The sequence below is a fragment of the Heterocephalus glaber genome, unplaced genomic scaffold (genome assembly GCF_053883595.1).
Source record: "Heterocephalus glaber isolate CG9 unplaced genomic scaffold, H.glaber_assembly_v1.0 deba00001472, whole genome shotgun sequence".
Taxonomy (NCBI): Eukaryota; Metazoa; Chordata; class Mammalia; order Rodentia; family Bathyergidae; genus Heterocephalus; species Heterocephalus glaber.
Window position 1 is genome coordinate 50,837,557 of NW_028258315.1, and position 20,980 is coordinate 50,858,536.

General features: G+C 42.3%; 1 protein-coding gene across 8 annotated transcripts in view; it reads right to left on the bottom strand.

Moving 5' to 3' along the window:
• The window catches only part of Eif4e3 (eukaryotic translation initiation factor 4E family member 3), a 259,816-nt gene that overhangs the window by 149,238 nt on the left and 89,598 nt on the right, over window positions 1–20,980 (bottom strand). The gene's annotated exons all lie outside the window — the stretch shown is intronic.

The following is a 20,980-nucleotide window of genomic DNA, read 5'->3' on the forward strand; positions in this document are numbered from 1 at the left end:
GAGATCGAGCGTGAGGGTTCAGCAGTCTAGGAAGAGAGGAGGTAGCCCAAGGGGTCGAGGTAGAGACAAGAAGTAGGTGAATTCTGAATGCATTCTGAAGGTAGACCCACTTAGGTTTAGAATTGGGTGTTGAATATGGAAAAAGAATCAAGGATGATGATGATGTCAAGATTTTAACATGAGCCTAAAGATGACCAAAGGTACCACTCACTGACATATGGAAGATAGTAGGAAGAACAGGTTTGGGGTCAAGAGTGTAGTCTTGGGGCCGGGGATTTAGCTCAGTGGTTCTGCCGCCTATCTTGAAAGCACGAGGACCAGAGTTCGATCCCCAGTACCAAAAAAAAAAAAGCATAGTCTTGGATATCTACTTTGTAAAATTCTGGTAAAACTTATGAGGTAGATCAAACAATATGGTAAATCTGTAAAAATTTTTAAATTACACGAAAAGATACACTACTATTAATCCCAATCAAAATATTCCCCCTTGGTGCAAACACATTTATCCCATCATTCTTACCACTTTCTAAAGCAGTTCTGGAAGCCCTTTCTCATGAGTTTCTTTAGCTGAGTTGTTGTGGCTGCCTCAATGTCCCGAATTGATTCAAAACATTTACTTTTCATGGTCATTTTGACTTTGGGAAAGAGCCAGGGTCCCATAGTGCCAGATCCAGTGAATAAGGTGGATAAGGACACATTGCAATGTTTTATCTCACACAAATTGCCATAAACATTTTAAATCCGTTCAGGACATCAAGACAGCCAGGAAAGACATGCAGAGAAGAGGGCCTCCAGAACTGCTTCAGGAAGTGGCAAGAAGAGAGGAATAAGTGTTCAATGTGAGGGGGAGTATTTTGAGGGAGATTAATGGCAATGTATCTTTTATGTAATAAATTTTATTTTTATTTAGACATTCACTATATTTATATCACATCTCATACATGACATAAATTTACCATTTAAACCATTGTGAAGTATACAAATGAGTGGGATTAAGTATATTTATAGTATTGTGATCATCATCACAATTTCTCAAAGAGAAACTTTGTACCCAGTAAACACTAACTTCCCATTATTCTCTCTCCCACTAGCCCCTGACAATTTCTATTTTGGTATATGTCTCTATTGGATATGTAAGTTTAAGATGCCTAACACACATCCAAGGGAAGTTACTGAAAGGCAGTTAGGGCTGATTCTGTGTTGAAGAGAGAAAGGGAATTGGAGAGACCAAAGTGGGAGGCATCAGCAGGGAATGTTTGACTTCGCTTTTCGTGCTCCTGTTCTGCCCAGAAAATGAACATGGGGCCAGAAACAGTACCTTCCATAGAATAATGCCCCAATAAATATTTGTTCCATCAAGTAATTCAACTCTTTGCCCTCTTGTTTGTGGGAAGAGCCATTCCCTGAATAAGAACTGTAAATAGTATAAGCCTTTAAAATAAATAGTTCTCTTTCTTGAAAATAAAAGTCTAAATACATTTTAAAATACACTGGCGCTTCTTTTGCAGTTTGCAGAAATAATGCTTGACTTGTGATCTTTTTGGATGATGATTGTGCCAAAATCCAGCACCACCTGACACCTTGCTATGTTACATAAACAGGAGTGACACGACCAGATGTGGCATGCCACCGTGAGGATCAATCAGCCTAAAAAATAGAAGAAGAGGTTCTGTCTAAAACCAGCCATTCAAAGTGTGCTTTGAAATTGCCAACTTCTATTCAAATTATTCTGGCAGCGTTTGAAGAAAAATGTGGTCACTCATGGAGGTAAAATTATGGCTACCAGGATGAGATTCAGACAGCAATTTATCTTCAGCCTACAAATGTTTTTTACACAGAATAATCCTCAAGCGCCAGATCTTGATAATCTCGGTTGCATGCAAGTATTTAGGAAGGGCTGGTCCTAAGTGGGCAGCAATCCTCTGGCATATCTAATGCATAATTCGAATATAGAGATAGGGAAATTTATCTCTGGGTGATAACATGGGAATCAGCATCTCCAGCCACCCAGCTACAAATTTGGGTCTGTACTTGATAAGGAAAGGCTTCAAAAGTCTCTGTTTCAACAGTATTTCTCTCTCTCTCTCTCTCTCTCTCTCTCTCTCTATCTCTCCCCCCCAACCCCACTGAAGACTGAACAAAGGGCCTTCCTACTAAACTATATTCTCAGCCATTTTTTATCTCACTAAGTTGCCTAGGCTGCATTTGAACTTGCAATCCTCCTGCCTCAGCTTCCAAGAGTTCTGGGATTATAGGCATAGAATCTATTTCTTGTTTCTTTCTTTTTTCTGTTTTTTTGTTTGTTTTTGGTACCGGGGATCGAACTCAGAACCGTGTGCTTGTGAGGTAGGCTCTAGAACCACTGAGCTAAATCCCCAACCCTCTTTTTTCTTTCTTTTGCAGTGTTGGGGCTCAAAACTAGGGCCTTGTGCATGTTAGGCAACCATTCTCTTGACATCTGTCCCCCTACTGCTTTTGTAATTAACCACAGGTTCTTAATCCACTAGGGCCACAGCTACAGCTTTGAAGTCGGATTGATGGAACCTCTGAAGCATAAATGGAGGCTGTGATGGGCAGGTCTTCACAGACCTCAGTTTCCATTCTTCACTGGGAAGGGTAACTTGTTCACACTACAATCGTGAGTGTTCTCCCACTCATCACACCTTTCCAGTCCCCATTGGCTGTGTTGGTAGATGGTAAAGTATTTACATTTGAAGTTGATAATGGTTGAAGAAACCAAACACTTTCTGAAAGGCATGTGAGAATTTCCAATTACTTGGAAATTGAATTTTGAAAGCTAGGATATATCTGGGTACTTGAAAAAAATTACCTATTCAACTTAAAAGGTTGGTAATCCAACTTGATTTTTAGAGGGCAAGATTAACTTACCTCCTCCCCAAAATGTCATCAATGGGTTCGGAAATTCCTTAATAAGTCAGAGGAGGATAGGACCAGTGTTTCTCCATATTTTTCTTTTTTAAATAGTGGAAAATATATTCAGACTAGATTCCACGAAATATTTTCTTAACCTGATGCTATTTTAAGTCACCACCCACCTCTAGATATAAATTGATTGGGATATGTCACCCTCCACCTGTCTCCAACAATAATAGAAAATAATCATTTTTATTGCTATTGTATCATGAAAATACTTACAGACAAAATTAAATGCTAAAATTCTTGCCTCTGAATGTTGGCAAAACACATGGGATTTTTATTTCTAATGATAGTCAATGAAGGAAACTAACATGTCCCTGGTGATGTACCAATAGCATTTTCTAACAAATTCCATTGCGAAACTGAAAGCCAGAAATCTTTTCCAACAGACAGAATAATTTCACTTGCCCTGAGGTTTTTGAATGAACCATATATTTAATGTAAAATCATATTTCAGCAATGTGTCCAATTTTTAAAACAATTTTTAAGTTATCATGGCCCTATTAAACACTGCTGATGGCCACTATTAGTGGAAAAATTTAACCTTGATGCTTCCCACTGCTGTGGCTTGGCGTATGTCATAATCCATTATCAACTGGTGACTCTCAGCCATACAAGGTATTTTTATTTAACCAAATCAAACAGCTTTTTAGTGTTTGCTCAGGAAATAATTAATGCAATAAGAAGGTTTTAAACATATTTTAAGGCCATGAACTCTCCTTCTTCCATTTTATCATTGGAAGTGCATGGAAGACATAGCATGTTTTAGGAAGTCCACATGGAGATGATTTAAAATATCTACATTGCATGTCAATACCCATGAACTGTTCAAACTTTAGCAATTTCATCTTAGCCTCTGGGCATTCAAGTGAGCCTTCGGGATAGATAAAAAGGAAGAACATATTTCCTTCTAGAAGATATGAGATGGTTTCGACAAGTAGTCCAGTTATCTAGACTGTACCATGCACAAATGGAAAATTATGGTCATTAACATTGAAAATATGGTAGATTAGGGTAATTGATAGTCTTAAAAGCTTGGTAATAAAATCAATTTAATTTGGAAGGTAATAAAGATCTATAAGACAACCATGTAAACAACACAGTCCTTGATGGCTTTTAGGAAGTCTAATCTCTTATTGCATGGGATAGACCAGAGGGATGAGAGCCTGAGAGAGGGGACAGTAGAAACAAGAGTGAGTGAGCTTTGCCACTATGGATAAAAGAACCATGAAGGTGATGGACCCTACTGGCCTCGAGACAGATGGGACAAGAAGAGTCACAGGTATCTGGCTTTGGTGTACTACAGGAAGAAGGAACTAGGAAGAAGAGCTACTGTTGATGAGAGAAGGCCTACAGGGTTCTAATTTGGGGAAGCTGACTTTGAGGAGGCCATGGAATATCCAACTGGAAGCTGGGGTCTTGTCTCTGAGAATAAAAGACATCCAAGAAAACCTAGACTGTGGAATGGCCAGGATGGATCTGGGAGAGATCACAGAAAAGCAGAGTGTTGAGAAGAAGAAAGCTGAGGACAGAACTTTTCAGGAGGCAAATAAAGAACACATAGTGACATGAACATTGGACAGGAAGGGATGCAAATGATACAAGTTAATTCAAGAAGAAGAATGAAAAAAGAGTCCACTGGATGTGTTAATTAGGCGCTTGATTTACATCTATTAGGTCAGACTAAAAGTGAATGAGAGAGGACAACATTAGTTGTGCCTCTTCAGAGAGAGGGCCAGGTGACAGGAAGAAGGCAGAAGGGACACATGAGGGCACCCTGGGACTGCAGTTGTTAATAGGAAGGAGCAGAAGAACAGGCATCCTGCAAAGTCTGGGTGGAGTAAGATGACTCTACTCTAGCCAATGCACAGCAGGAACAGCTGGCCATGAATGCCCAGGTGGAAGGGGTACTATCAGAACCAGAATGTAAATGACAAAAACTATTGGAAACAAGGTCAAAACTGCTTTGGGGTAGCTGAGGAGGACAAGGGACCATATATACATATACATATATATTGGGCCCTTGACTTACAAACTCAGTATATGGGTTTTTTTGTTTGTATGTTTTTCTTTGGCTACATACATCAAAACAACACACACACATATATATACATATATATAGATAGATAGCTATATATATACACATATATCTAAATATATATACACATCTATATACATCTATATATAAATATGTATGTATACATACATATATAGATGTGTATATACACATCAAAACTATATATATATATATATATATAAATCTGGCCCTGAGTGACTATTGAACAGATCACAAGTGATGTGATTTGCATGGAATTTTTTTAAGCAATGAATTTCCAAATACTTCATATAGATTTTTTTTCTGATTTACCTTGACAAATGGCATGATGTGGGGCCCTCTGCCACTTGGCAGCAACTCATAGCAGCTGCTTGGTGGTGGCTCCCTCCTTTGGGTGGCAAAGGCACTCTCCAGGTTCCAGGCCCTCCCCATTTCCTGGTTTCTACTCCCAACTTGTCCCATTCATATTGTCTCCTTAGGTTTAATACTACATGATTTTGCAACCCCTGGACTAGAAGGTCTCATTAGTGAGAAAGAAAAAGAAAAAAAGCAATGAACATGTAAGGGATTATAATTACAGTCAGATTTTAAAGACTGTTTTTTAAAAATAATAATCCACAGATTTTTTAATGTAACATCTACATTATAATTTTTCCAAAACATGCGTATACAATATAAATACAGATCTGCATTCCATTATTCATAATTCTGAAGTACATAGGCCCTAAGGCACAATGTCTTATTATTAAAAATTAGCTCAATGTTGGCAAGACCTGAGTCAGCTTGCAGCTCTTCCTAGAGTTTACTGATCCCGCTTAGTGTGACTATTCATATGCTCTGCTACAGAAATATTAATGCATCAATTACAGGATGCATGACATATCAGGTATATGTCACAGTAATTTGCTAAAATCCCCTGAATTCTAAGATCTGGTATCAAAGTTTTGGCTAAAAGATTAGGATTCTTAGATATTAACTTTCACATACTTATAAACTAATATATAACTGTCTCCATTTGAGAAAAAGACAAAAGTACTCTGTTTGGGGAAAAAGGGAGAGATCTAAAACATTATTTTCAAAATAGCATTTATGAAGACAATAAGCAGCAGTGGGTGGTGGGGAGTAATCCAGTCTTCTCAAATAAGCAAGAAGTTGGAGGAACAAAGCTTGCCTGTGATTTCACAACAGATTTTTGCCAACAGAAAGCAGAAGACACAAGTTTATTAAGAAGCAAGTTGTTTCTCTTTTTCTTGTCCTCAGACAAACCTCCTCTTCATGTTCCTCATACATGGAGAAGACAACATCTCTATGCCACTTTGATTTTATGAGGTGAGGCAAAGAGTGACCACCATTCTCAGGTCTACTCAGAGTCAGATTGGTCCTTACTCCATTTCTGTTCCAAAATGTCTCTGGTATGCAGCTGGTCCAAGAAACCAGCTATGCCTGTCTTCTCCAAAATGGAGGTTCAACTCACTGGAGAGCCAGTTTTGTGCCAGCTTAGGTCAGGCTCTGTAGGCTTCTGTGACCACATCAGCATGCTCAGGCTTTCCACACTACAACATCCCAGACACATTTCTGACTGCACTCTGACTGGTATTGTCAGTTGCTTGATGTTCTGTCTATTTTCTCCACTAGGATGGTGGCGAGGAAAATCATTATAATAAGGAGCCTGATGTTACCATGTAAAGCTAGGCTCCCCAGTGACCTCCTCTTAGTCAAGGCTGTTTGCAGGAATGCAAAACCTTTCAGAAAATCATCTCATGGATGACCCAGCAGCATCCTGTACCTCTTCCCTGAGTCTTGGTACTGAACGTGGCCTGGATACCTACTCGCTAAGCAGAGAAAAACATGTGCCTTGTTTTATTCCAAGCCAAAGAGAGTACCACTTGGTATCACAATAGCCCAAGATCTCCAAGAAACTGTGATTTTTTTTTTTTTTTTTTAAAAAGCTTTTCTATGAAGCCAGACAACATGCTGGCAGGGTTGTAGTTTTCAACTGCACCTGAAGCTAAGGAGCCCTTACAAAGAAATTTGGATGAGGTTTTCTTCCCTTTTTCCTCTTTTAATCTCTAAGGAATTGCCACCATCGCTTCTTGGCCTTTTGGCTAAGATCAAGTGTAAGGAATTGCCACCAAATCAGGGCCACATTGGCATAGAGAACATGGGCTCAGCCTTTTGCAACGGGGCATGGGGACCAAAAAAAAAAAAAAAACCCTGGTTGCATCAATATCCCAGAATATTTCTGATTCCCTGATGCCCATCTGTAAACAGCAATGCTCACTCTGTGACAAACGAGAGGACAAATGGGCTGGAACCAGCATTGGATTCCACAGCCAGGCCCTGTAGGGTTGGTTGGTGACTTCACTGAGAATATTTACGTGCTCCTTCTGAAACCACACACAAAAAAAGCAGCAAAGGATGGGAAAGAACTTCAACAAGGTCTTCACTTTGTTCTTGGATCTTATACCCTGAGACAGAACCAAGAGTGGAGAAAAACACCTTTCCTTTTTTTTTTGTATATGTTTATGGTCTGATTTGCTTTTTCTTATTATTTTAAAAATCTTTTCTTTGGGGCTATATTTAAAAAGCATTTTCTCTGAAAAATGTTGAGGGCCTGGCCACAATGGATTCCTGGCTAGCATTTACTGATTTAAGTCCAATGTGAATAGAAGGTGTTCTTACTGTGTTTCCTCATTCGTTTACCGCCGCGGGAGTAGGTCCTGTACGCTCACCTGCAAATCTGGGATGTACTGTTCATTCTTCCAGTCCTTAAACCAGATAGCTGCCTCATTCCATAATTTATGTTACAGTGCCATCTTATGGTAGTTTATGACTACCATTTATGAGCAGAAAAACTCCAGCTTTCTCGTCCATGTTTTAAAGAAATATATGGGTTTAAAAATCATCTTTAATTTATCACACCAGATAAATGTGTCAAACCAGTGGTCAATAAATACAAAAAGTATTTTAATGTGGTCTACTGAAGGCCATACACTACAGAAAGTATTTGAATAGCCATGTGAACCTTAAGAGCAACTGATGAATTTTTGAAAAGGCATTTACGTTCTCGTTCAATGACAATCACTGAACAATCCAACATTTCAGGAGCAGTGTTCTTTGTGAATGCCATGATATATTTGGGAAGAATATCAGAGGGAAAGTCTGTTCTAAGTCGGTGATTTGTGACCCAGAATTTTCAGCTCTTGGTTCTCATCATGCATCATTTCTCCCTCCTCATCTCCAAAAAACCCCGCAAAACGCTCTGGGCCCATATCAGCATGACAGGAGGAAAACCAGCCCCACTTTCAGCCTCACCATTTGCAAATGTATTTCAGGCCCGGGCTTAATTCTAGGAGAAGACTTCTTGGAGGAGCCTCCTTCCGGAAGTCTGCCTGCCAATTTCTGGAGGCTTAAAGCTTATTTCCTCTCTCTCCTCCAGGTTTCTTTCCACCCACAAAGTCAACGTGCATTGCAAAGGGGCCTGAATTTAATTCCTTCACCCGAAATTGCCAGTTCTGCGGCTGTACCACGAGTCACTCTCAGGAACACACAGGGAAAGAGGCTTCCATTCCAGGTCTGTCCGGGGGGTCCCGGGTAAAGGAAAGGAGTTCATGAGATGGAGATGTGGGAGGCTTTGGAGCATTCGCAAGGCTTTTATGAAAGTAAATGCCCCCTCGGCTTAAGTGACAACACAGACTAATAGCTAGCAGAGTGATGGACTCTCACATTTGAGGAGTCTTTTTGTGAGCACTCCAGCCCTTTCCAGACTGACTCACCACATGCCTCATCCCTCCTAATGGATCAAAATGAAAGGTCGAAGGTGACAGTGCAAGACAAGGCGGGTATCCTACAGTCTCCAATCTACGGACACCTTCTTTTCTCTTTGTAAGGAAGATACAGAACACATCGTGATTCATTATGAAGGCAGAAAAATTAATATGCATTTAACCAGATGCAAAAGAAGAACTTTGGAACAAAGGCAGTTTAAAACAAGGGATTTGAATGTCAATTATTTCTCAGCTTCTTCCTGCCCTGTCACAATGGAAATACTTTCCTTTTTAACTGCTCCATTTTTAATAATTGTAGGGGCCACAATTTCAAATTAAACATTCCAGTGGGTTTTGTTTGCTTGCTTTGCGCTGCTTTTATTCTCTTACTTGTCCCCTTTCCTGCCCCTGCCCCACCCCAGGCCTCTGTTTTGCTTATATGCTTACCTTTGCTGACCTGTCCCCCTTTCTTGTGAGGGGGCTGCTCTCGCTGTAGCCCCTGCACTGAGACTGTTCTTCTCTCTTCGACTGTCATACCCACATCAGCAGGGCATGCCCGGTGCCCACATTCTCCCCATCTTTGGTTGGCTACGTGTTTGTGTGTCTGCTATTGTACCCCCTCCCTACCACCCCTTTAATCAGAAGAACATCATCAGAGACTCCAACACATTCAGCTCAGTGTCTGAACTAACTGTACCCATTAGGAATTCTGAAAGTGCAGATCAACTCTCCAGAACGACTCTTTACAGATGCAAAAGTGACATCATGGGTTGCCTCACCCCACCCCACCTCCCAACATGTATGGGTTTTGATTGCTGCTCCAATTTAAATTTCTCAGTTTACCACCCAAAAGAGATGATTTTTCTAATATCCATCCTGCAAACTCCATCTGGGATCCCCCAAACAAGCTGTGCCCTTCTGCCTCTCTCACAGGCAGGAATTATAAAAACGTCTGCAAAGGGAATAGGAAGGAGGTCAGGCCTTCCCGGCCCTGAATCATGAGAATTGCAATACTTGGACACACACAAGGAAACTGAACAGGGAAGATGAAATAAATGTCCACCTACAAGTGATATCCCCCTGCCCATCCAGCCTGCTGATCCAGTACAAGTCACCTTGGGAAAGTCCAAGTCACAGTCCTCAAAAAACCAGAAGCGAGGAACATGTACTATAATCACAATTATCCCACGGTGTTCACGCGCTGCAGGATTACTATCCTTCCAAGCATTCGGCCTAGTGTCTTGTGTGAACAGAGAACCAGATGGGAGTTCTGGGGGCTAAAATGGATACACCAATTATTTATAGATTCGGACTGAAAATCATGTGAACCGCCTTCTGTGGAGTTCCATCTTCTGAGAACAGACTTGAAATAGACATAGTTGTGGAAAGTCTTAGCATCATTTAGAATAATCCTGAATGCAATATTGTAAGTAGGGAAGGGTGGAGTTAAGCCTTAAAAATTTTAAAAGCCCCTCTAGAAGTAAGGGCAGCATTCTAGGACTCACTTCTAGAATCTCTAGAATGAGACCATGGGTTCAATTTTATATTCTGTTGGTTTTAGCATTTTTTTTTGTCTTAGAAAGACCATTCAAACACCATGTGACTGCTTGCACAGAGAGGTGTCACCAGCTTTGGAGGAGAAGGGAATTGTTGCTAGTGCCTTAGATATGACAGACACTCAATTAACATTTATTCAAAGGATGAAAGTCTAAAAAACAGACCTTCTGTTATTGGTGCTAAATATCTGGCTATGTATTGTTTGAGGGAGTTTTCTTAAGTTCCCCAGTTTACTTTTTAAAATTTTTGACAGGTATTTGATTTTTTTTTTGTTTGTGTGTGTGTGTGGGGGTAACCTGGGGAGGGCAACATTTCCTTCAGGATTCCTTTGTTCCAGCTCCTGTACTTAATACTCCGCTCCATTTTAACCTCAAGCAACCAAAAATCTTTTACATTTGACTACAGAATAATAAGCTGCCTGAGAGAGGTTAACTAGTTTGTCCTGGGTCCTCTAAGCAACTAACACCACAGCCCAAGTCCCAGTGATTCCCAAACACAGTCTGTTCTGCTGTGATTCAGAATTGAGAAATGCTGCCCGGTTTTAATACTCATAAATCTAAGAATCAAGATGGAGGAAATATTTGGAGAATGGCTGAAGCCGTTAAAATTTCCTTGGGATGCTTACATTTTCATAGCCAAAAAAACCATTTAAGAGAATCAGAAAAAGCTTTTGCTTGCAATTTAAAATTTTTTTTCTTTAACACACAGAATCTTCTGAAAGACAGGGAGTAGTAGGGTCACATAGCTAACTTCAGACTGCTCCCTCAGTCTCTCCTCTCCACGAACAGACTCACTTGGCTTACAAGCTACCTAAACAGTTTGGAAGGAAAGGACAATTTAAAAATGAATTTATATTTGATAACATTCAATGCCAGTTCTAAAATAAGCTCTTTGTACTGATCTTTTTTGGTTGATAGTCATTTGGACATGTATAACATCACTAAATATGTGGAAATTAATAACTCTGCCCTTGAAAAAAAAAAGTCTTCCTTTATCAGAAAGTGAATTTTTTTCACATTATCAAATTTGCCTGAAATCCAAACAAATTTTTACATTTTCCTGGTTCACTGCAGTTGTCAGGGAAGAAAGCACTTGGATAGTTTTCCAGGTGAAAAGGAAACATTGGTATTCCAGGTCACCTGCCCCTTGCCGACACACATTAACTGGGCCACCTAAACCAGCCTTGCTTTTATGTTCAGAAAGTTGCAAATGTGGCAAGACACCTTTCTTCTGAGTTTCGATTCCCTTATGTCCCCACTTATTTTCCCACTGTCATGGCACGAGGGCTGTGGAATTGTGAGAGAGTGTGTGTGTTTGTGTGCACACTCTATTCTTCATACTTTGTGAACACCACTTTAGATCATCTTTGACAAGACAGTAAAGGTTATCATTAGTGTGTTGAATAATGGATGGGATCTATTGTATTTTGTTGTTTAGGAAAATAAATCATCCTGAGAACTTTTATTATGTTCTATGTAAAATGGAAGCACATCAGTGCTTGTTATGTTTTCCTCTCCTGAGCTAGTTTGGCAGGAAGCCTTGGGCTGCAAAGAACAGGCAGGGGTTGCCAAGCAGGGCCGCTTGGTTCTATGCCCGTTCCTCTAGGGGATGTAAACATCCTGTCCTGGAATACTTCACCAACCTGTAGCTAGAAAACTCCCTCGCACAACGGGAAACCATGAGTCATGGCAACAGAAGGCCCTGCTGAGTATTGAGGAGGTCAAATGTTTAGGCCTCAGCTACTGACCCCAGCCCTACTCGGGACAGTACCAAACTCAGTATAGAAACAAACTGTACAGGAGTCAAGTTCAAGAGAAGGGGCAAGAAGTCTAAGATTTACTGGGGACCTACCAGACTTATCCCCAACACTGCTGGTCATTTTCATGGGTGCTCTATCTGGTTGTATTGGGTAGGGACGCTCAGTGGCTAAGGCTATGGATGCCCATGTGAGACAGACCTGGACTCTGATGGGCAATTTGCTCAATTTTCAGTGTTTTCATTGGCCGTGTGGGGATGGACAGGTTAAAATATCGAATACTGAAATCTTTTCACACTCTATAGGCAGGAGCAGGTGCTCTGTCTGAGTCCTGAAGGTCACCCTCTCCCAAGGTCCTAGCTGAATCAGCCCCTTCCTGGAACCACGCCATTCTTTCAGGACAATCCTGTAAGCCAGGAACACAATGGAGACTCAGAAGCCTCAAGGGCCTGTCCAGGGCTAGGGCTGGTTTGCTGTCACCAACAGGTCCCCACATTATGCCAGTGGGTCCAGAAAGCTATCATACACACAGAGGTGGGGTCTACAAAGCCCCCACCTCTGTGATAGGTCCCAAGTAAATGGCAACTGCAGTTATGCTCCTTATTCAGGTGGGGAAACTTAGGTTAAATAGCAGAAATGAAGCCATGATATAGAACCAGATACAAATCTGAGGGCCTTGGACTCACAAGCTCATGTCTCAAACAGGATGTGTCAACCAGAGAATAATCTGAGCCCATAAAGTGATGGCATGAAAGAGATTCTCTTTTAGGGCAAGCCACTTCTTCAAATAGGTTTCAGATGTCTATGTTCTTGAATGTTGCCCTTGAGGATTTGTTAAAGAGGCAGGCATGGATCCAGTTGTTGATGGGAATGTTTTAATTGTGTTATCAAACTTACTAAGTATATGGAAATTACTTTTCTCAATTCTGAATGGAATGGACGGTTCTCAGCTGCAGAATTGAGTTTGACAGGGGTAAAACCAGCCCTTTGAGTATAAATGGACACACACGATGCTATTCTTAGGTTTAGATTATAACTCTGTGGATCTCCATGAAGTCTGAGGGTGGGGGAAAGAAAATACATGAAAAGATCTAATACCTCATGTCATATTGCCAACATTATTTCTTTAACAGCTTTTATCAAGGTAGAATACACCAGCATATATTAAAAACAGTAATAGCTCAGCCATTAGAGATGTGATTCTCATGTTGTGGTCATGACAAAGATCCTGTATCCTAGTCTGTAGAACAGTCTTCTAACTCCATGTCCTGCTTTCTGATCAGTGATTAGCACTCGAGCATGAAAAAGTCACCTGGGAACAGGGGAGTAGTTCTATAGGAATTAAATTTTGTTAAGGGAAATGAGAAGAGATAGGAACCTTACTGGGAGAGGCAAGTGTGTAGATGATTCCAAAAGTAATCTATTTTGCTGTTTGATGTATGGCTCATAGATTAACATCAGCATCACCTAAAAGCTGTCAGAAATCAGAATCTGAGGCCCACCTGGTCCTAAGTATTAGCATCTGTATTTTAATCAGATGCCCAGGCAATTTGTATGCACACAACTGCTGGAGAAGCTCTGCTGTAGGGGGCCCAGGCTCCACTCACACTTGGTGGGTAGGAGGTGGTAGGGGTTGATGTGAGCAGAAAATGAAGTTGGAAGAGATGGGAAGATACCCAAGTGTTTGCCTAAGAGGTTATCCTGTCTGAATCGACTGGAGGAAAAAAAACTCTGCTCCTGGATGATGAGCAGGCTGTGGTTGCAGTTGCACACAGCATGACGGGCAGCTGTGTATAAAAAGTGAAGCTGGAAAGAAAATAGAAAGCAAGCAAGCAAAGACACACTGCAGCAGTGCAGAATGGCTGCGGAGGCTCAGGGCGGCCAGGTGTTGAAGCAGGAAAGCCAGTCTCGAAGATCAAAGGTATGTGGATTGTAAAAGAGAACATCTTGCCCAGCAAACCCAAGCCCTCTGAGTGGGGAGAGGGCACCATGTGAAAAGACCAGATGTTAGAGCCGAGGGATCGCAGAGCCCAGAATGTACTCGCCCAAATAGGTCCATGGCATCAAAACCTCCTCATGTGCCAGGCCCACTGCTAAATACAAACATCAGCTTGGTTGGTTCAGCAGGCAGGTGTGAAAGAAGTCCTTGGAGGCACCCCGTGGAGGCGGATGGTATTTTCTGTCCCCAGGGTAAGTGGGCAGTAATTAATTATAGGACAGACACCGGAAGCCCCAATTCTCTTTCAAGGATGCCAGGGAATGCAGGGTTTGGAGAGGGCTGTATGCATGCTTTGTGTAAATGAGTCTGGGCCATGACAGGTGCCACCTCCAGCAGGCCTGACCCAGGGCATGACAGTTATTTTTGCAAAGAAGACAGGGTGGCTCCAGCTCGAACTTTCCACCACCTCCCGCCGCCTGCATTCCCCTTCTGGCACCCTGACACATGGTTCCCCAGTCAGCCCAGCGGAATTGGATATGGGCTTCTCATCAACTCGGGAATTTTCCACAAGTACAAGCTGGTCTTCTCTTAATTGCCCCCACAGAGATTTTCATAAATACTTTAAAATATAATAATTATTATTGTTATTTTCCTTTGTTCTTCTAGATGGCATTTTTCCTTCAAGCAGCTCAAAGAAATATTTTGCAATTATCCAATTAATCTTTACAAAATTCCTGTGAAGAAGGTGGGTGGTAGTATCTCTCTGTTTCTGAAGGAGAAGGAAGAAAAGGGAGTAAGGTTAAAAGGATCATAGAAAAATGGGGGCAGCCCTGGTGGAAACTAGGAATTCCTCTTCCCAGTGGTCCTTGATGGCTAAGTGTATCATCATCCAAAGTGCACAGGTGCCTAGGTTAGATGCTAGCTCTACTCAGACTTGGGTGCCACCTCTTGGTAAGAGTATTACTTGTACAAGACACTTAAGTCTCCCTGGGCCTCAGTTTCCCCATCTATCAAAAGTTGAAGATACCCTAATAATATGTGGCCTAGCAAGGACTGCTCAGCTCCTCAGGGCAAGGCTCTAAGCAGCTGCATACACCCTCTTTCCAGGTCCCTCACTTCTGGGGTGGCCCTGGCTCTGGAATCCAGTCCCCAGTGGGCTCTTTGGCAATGTGGTGCACTAGGCAGTTTTCTTCATGGCAGGCCTTTTGGCATGACATGGAGCAAGAGGGTGAACAACAAGCGTAAGAGACAGCCCAATTCAGGTCTTGGTTCCAGAGCACTCTGAGCCTCTATTTCCTCATCTATAAAATGGACATAGTGACAATTCAATGAGACAATACAAGAAAAGGGCCTGTTGTGCAGTCAGTGCTCAGTAAGTCCTCTGAGAGTGAGGAGGAGCAGAGGCTGGGGAGTCAGGATGTGTATACATGAATCCTGGCTCATTGCTTTCTAGTTAAGTCACCGTGAACAAGTCACTTCACCTCATGGATAAAGAAGCTTCCTATGAGATTATGCAAGTTAACACATGTCACAAGAATCTTGCACGGAAGCCATGCTTGTTAAATGTTATTATTAATTATATTTTAGTTATTGCTTAATTTCTTGCTTCTATTTTGTGTGGGACCACAAACACTGGCCTGCACCCCAAGCAGGGCAATTACTCCACAATGGAAGGGCAACATGGAGGGGAAAATGGCTAAGGCTATGGACACTCTCTCCCAGTGAATTGGGAGAAGTGCCTCTAAGCTGGGCCACATTTCCCCTGGAGATGGAGAGACCTGTGGTCTGTCACTCACAGGCAAAGTGATGCTGGGCCAGTTCCTCTACCTTTCTCTCAGCCAACTCACCTGCAAAGCACAGGGTAACTAGCTAACTGCTTTGGTTTGCTAGAAAGATTGCATGAAGCGGGGCATAGTGGTGCACACCTGTAACCTGGAGGGCTGAGGTAGGAGGAGTGCAAGTTCAAGTCCAGGCTGGGCAATTTAGCAACTTGGAGAGACCCTTTCTTTAAAAATAAATAAATAAGCAGGATTGGGGATGTAGCTCAGTGAGGACACCCTGGGTTCAATCTCCAGTACCACACACACACACACACACACACACACACACACACACAAAGATCATATAAGCTGATGCACACAAATGCACTTTGAAAATTCTTTAATGCTGCATATAGTAAAAGTATTATGAATTTAAATATATATATGTATACTTTAAAAGCATACCAACATCTGAATTTTCATTTGAACAAGGGGAAATTCAACACTTTCATCTATGTGTGCTTCTATTTTTCCTTTCTTTGAATTAGAAGAAAAAAATTGAAAAGCTCTTGTCTCAGGTAGGAGAAAAATGAAGGCACTTTAATTTCCGGTGGTGCCAGCATGAGGGGTTTGGGCTTCATCACCACCTGCTTTAAAGCAAACCAAACAAACAATACATCCCCCCACCCAAAGCAACTTTGGATTTCTCTTTGCAGAGTTTCCTGCAGATACTTCAAAGCCTGGAGACTTTGCAGATGTCTTGGTGGTGATTTCCCTTTAGCAAACACATGGGAAATCCTCCAATAAGAGAAAAACTAGCTCCATGACATGGAATTGGGGGCAGAAAGAGAGAGAAGATGGTTTGCAAGCCCAACCCATGAGTGATGAGTGCAGCGGTCTGATTTTCATTTCTCAGATGCTCGGCACACATTTGCCCTTGGAGTCTGATTTTTCAGCTCCCTTCCAGCATTTACAGCTAGGAGGCATTTTTGGGGTCTAGCCTGTGAACAGTCAACCTGAATTTGACCAGAACAAATTACTCTGTTATTGTCAGACAGTCCCCAGAAGCTGCCACTCCTACCACAAGATAAGATAGGACTGTACCCGCTTGAGACTAGGGGACAGGGTGTGAGCAAAGGTTGGATGCAACCATACATTGTGTTGTTTCCAAATTTGTATTTCTTTTACATTTTTTATTCACTTTCCAAAGCAAATTTCCCTAAAGAGATAGTCAGGGACATTTTTTAAACCTCGAGCATCTTTGAAGCTCTAACATAGGAAGTAAATCTTTGCTTTTAGGAAAGTTTATTCATGGATTAAAATCTGCTTCTTCAAATTGGGAACAAGGTCATCCTTTCAAAATAGGAATTTATTGCACACTTATTACACTCTCTACAAAACCACAGACAAGGAAGGCTAGGGATCCAGGCAGCTGGCAAAAGACCCAGTCCCAGGCCAGAAGGAAGGGCCTCCCGGCTTTGGGCAGTGGGAGGTTGGTGCCAGGCACCCACTATGCCTATGTTCTCTCCTCGGGTGTCACTAGGATGCTCTGCAAGGCATCAGCTGGGTCCCAAAGCTCTCTGAGCCAAGCAGGCTCTCCTGGGCCCAAGATGTTACTGTGTGGTTATTTATACATCAAACATCATTGCAGGCGTGCTGTGAGCCAGCCACAGGGACTTCCTGGTGAATATCAAGGTCTCTGTCCTCACCAAATCTAGTGAGAGGGACAGACAGATGGACAGTCTGTTTTGTGCTGTACTTCAAGAGAGAGAGGACCCTAAGAGAGAACATAGTGGGGGGCACCCCTGGAGCTATGCCAGGAAGGTCCAGCAGGGAAGCAGGTGGAGGGCAGGAGACGCTGCCGAGGCAGAGCAGTTTGGCACCCTTGAGGATGCCAATCATCAGTGGAAGGAGCAGGAGGAGGCTGGAGAAAGGGACTTCATCCACTTCACTCTAGCTGCAAGGATGCTTGTCTAACTTAGGGCTGACCCAACCATACCATTCTCCTCCTCTGGCCACAGCAACTGGCTCAGGAATAAGTAGGACCCCATTGCCACACTTCCTGAGGGTACTTCAAAGTAGCACCAGTGCTACCCAAGCTTGGGACTTATTGGGAGTGTTGAACGAGGCCATTCTACTTTTTGGACTTACACTGGGAAGATTTATGAGCAGATATAGAGAATAATATGAAGTCAAAACAAAGAGAACCAGTAGATTAGGTCTCCTGGATCAAACTGTGCCTCTACAACTTTTCTGTTAAGTCATCCATAATTTGTATTTCCTATGAGAGCTGTAGTTGCTTTTTCAGCTACTTGCAATAAAGCTGTCCTAACATAATAGCACTCGTGGTGACTCTCTCTTATTGTTCCTCTAATGTTATAAGGTACTAAAATCAATTTAGTGTTTTGCTAAATTTGTATTTAAAAAAAATCATCCCAGTGAAGATTTTAAGCATGGAATAAACTAAGCTCTGAATGTAAAAGAGGAGTATAGAAAGCAGGGACGTGTTTCTTGTTGTGTAGGGAAAAGGGAAGTGGATATAGAATGAGAGGTGGAGATCCAGCCCCTACGCTGGGGCTCATAGAGATTTATGACCTTGAACAAGGAGCCTTTCCCCTCTAGGCTTATTACCCTCAACAACAAAAGAAGGGATGCTTGACTTGGGGATTTTCAGGATTTTTTTTCAGTACTGGGGATGGAACCCAAGGACATTCTACCACTGAGCTGCATTTCCAGCCCTTTTATTTGTTTTAAAAATTTGAGATGGGGCCTAGGCTGGCCTCAAATTTGCGATCTTACTACCTCAGCCTCCTGCATGTCACCATACCCAGCTGCTTTTGAATAATCAAAAGATGGCTAGTACAGATTTAGAAAATCCTGTCATAGGTAAAGATATGTGGAGATTTATCTTCCGAGACAGTCTGGACCTGCTTAGAGCTACAAGTGCTGCTGAGACAGACTCATCCCTGGGCTGGTGCTCAGGGCCAAGGAATTACCTAACTGGAATAATCCAGAGGACCAGCATGCGCTGGATCTGTGAAATCTCTTATGGCATCCTGGGAAAGGGTGGCAGGGAGGGAGGCATGGGTCTCCTAGCTGACTCCAGTCCTTCCATACTCCACAGACAACAGGCACTGCCTGGGTTCATTCAGCCATCATGGAACTGTTCGGTGGCAACCCTAGCAGGAGTCCCTAAGTCCTAGCTGGGGTGGATGGCTCCAGCCAGGGAATGGGAAGGCAGCTCCTGGAGAGCTCCTGACCACTGCACACCACACTGCTCAGTTCGCACAGGCAGCCACTGACAGGGTGCACATGGGCAGTGACTGCAAAAGAACCTGATGGGATGAGTGCTTTATTTACCTATTCCACTAAAAATTAATCTGTGAAGTTTACAATTTTTAAAAATAGACACAACTATGGCAAACTTTTTACAAAGAAGAAAGTAAATATAATAATCAGAGATTTAAAATTTGTCATTGTAATACTTTATCAAGATGTGCTTTTAAAATCTGTATTGTCATAGATAAATGCATTCTGTTCTCCCAACAGTTGGATCTTTGAGCTGATTAGGTGTTTTTGTCTGCAACATATGAGATTTCAAATTGTGTTTAAAAGGTAATATACAGATGACTACCTGCAATGGCTGCTAAGATTTGTTAGAATAAGGACATGCTGTAATCGGAGGTCACCGATGTCTTCCTTCTCAGGGACTGAAGTCCTCTCTCCAGCTCTACTAGTAACACCAGAAACACTGTCTGCAACTCAGAATGCCGGGGAAGAGCTGATGTGACTCCACTCTTTTTTTTTGGTGCCAGGGATCAAACTCGAGTCCTTTGCGCTTGTGAGGCAGGTGGCAGAACCACTGAGCTAAATCCCCGGCCCTCCACTCTTGAAGGACACTTGAGGGCTGCTCTGTCTGGGGCTCCATATGGGTAAAGAGCCACCATTGACTATTTAACAAGGGGAAGATAGAGTAATTCCCATTTTAATACTCTTGGATTTGACATGTATTCAAAATCAAGCAAAATTTCCACTGGAAACTATTCATGGTGTGCAACTCTGGTCCTGGTAACTATAACTGTGCTTCCTAAACACAGGAGGCATAAACCATCCTTGCGATCAAGACAAAACACTGACAGGAAGAAAAACTGGATTCAAAACCACCAACCTGCACTACAGTTTCTTCAAAACTCTCTGCCTCTTGGAGCAAAGATGAACAACGTTCATGATCATGCTGAGCAGAGACTTCTTGTATTACCTGCAGGGAGCTACCTAAACTCTAAAATATCGGGGTCTCTTGTAGGGATTTTACCTGTCCTCAAGCCTCCCCTTTGTGCAGAGCTGAGCAGGCCCTACAGGTCCTGTAGAGCCCCTCCTCCAAAGGCACAAACAGGGTAAATTTCCTTTAAAGTTGTTCCCAAAGATGGGAGGAGGAAGGTGTTGCTAATAAATGACTTCTATCTCACCACCTGAGCTAAGGCATGGACCCCCCCCCTTCACATGGTCCGTTTTCTCTGTCCCTCCTTTTTCCTTTATAGTGCCTCTTCCTTACTCCGCATCTTCTGCCTTATCCAGCTAGTCCTGGCCACAGGCAGCCCAGTTTCCTTCCATGTCTTTATATCCACAAATACTGTTATTTCCTATTAGGAATATTTTAAATTGTTATTTTGGGGGGGGCGGGGAGTGGGGAGCTAGCTATTGTTTGCATTTGTTAAAATAAGTATGCATTACTTTGATCCCCCCCCAAAAATTTTTGTGAAAATAAAAGGTTTCTGGACTCTTTAGAAGATGATTTTAAAACAGCTGGTCAATTATCTAAAAAACAGGCTACCTTAACAGACCCCTGTGGTACCATCAGGCATTAACACCAAGAGTAGCCATAAGCAGCACTTAGCAGTTGGTAAAAGGCCTTCACACTTACTGACAGGAGCATTCTTCATTCCTGTTGAACAGGTGGGCAAGCAGAGGCTGGGACATGTCAGGCCTCTCCCTCAAGGTCAAAAGGAGCAAGCTGGAGAAGAAACAAGGCCCCTCCCCCAGAGCATGGGGCTTTTCCCCACCGCACAACAGTAAAGCCCCAGGAGGAGGGGAGTACTTGCTTTGTTTTGTTTTGTTACTGAGGATTGAACATGGGGCCTTCACAGTGAGCTATGTTCCCAGCCCTTTTAAAATTTTAAATTGTGAGACAGATATCTCTAAATCACCCAG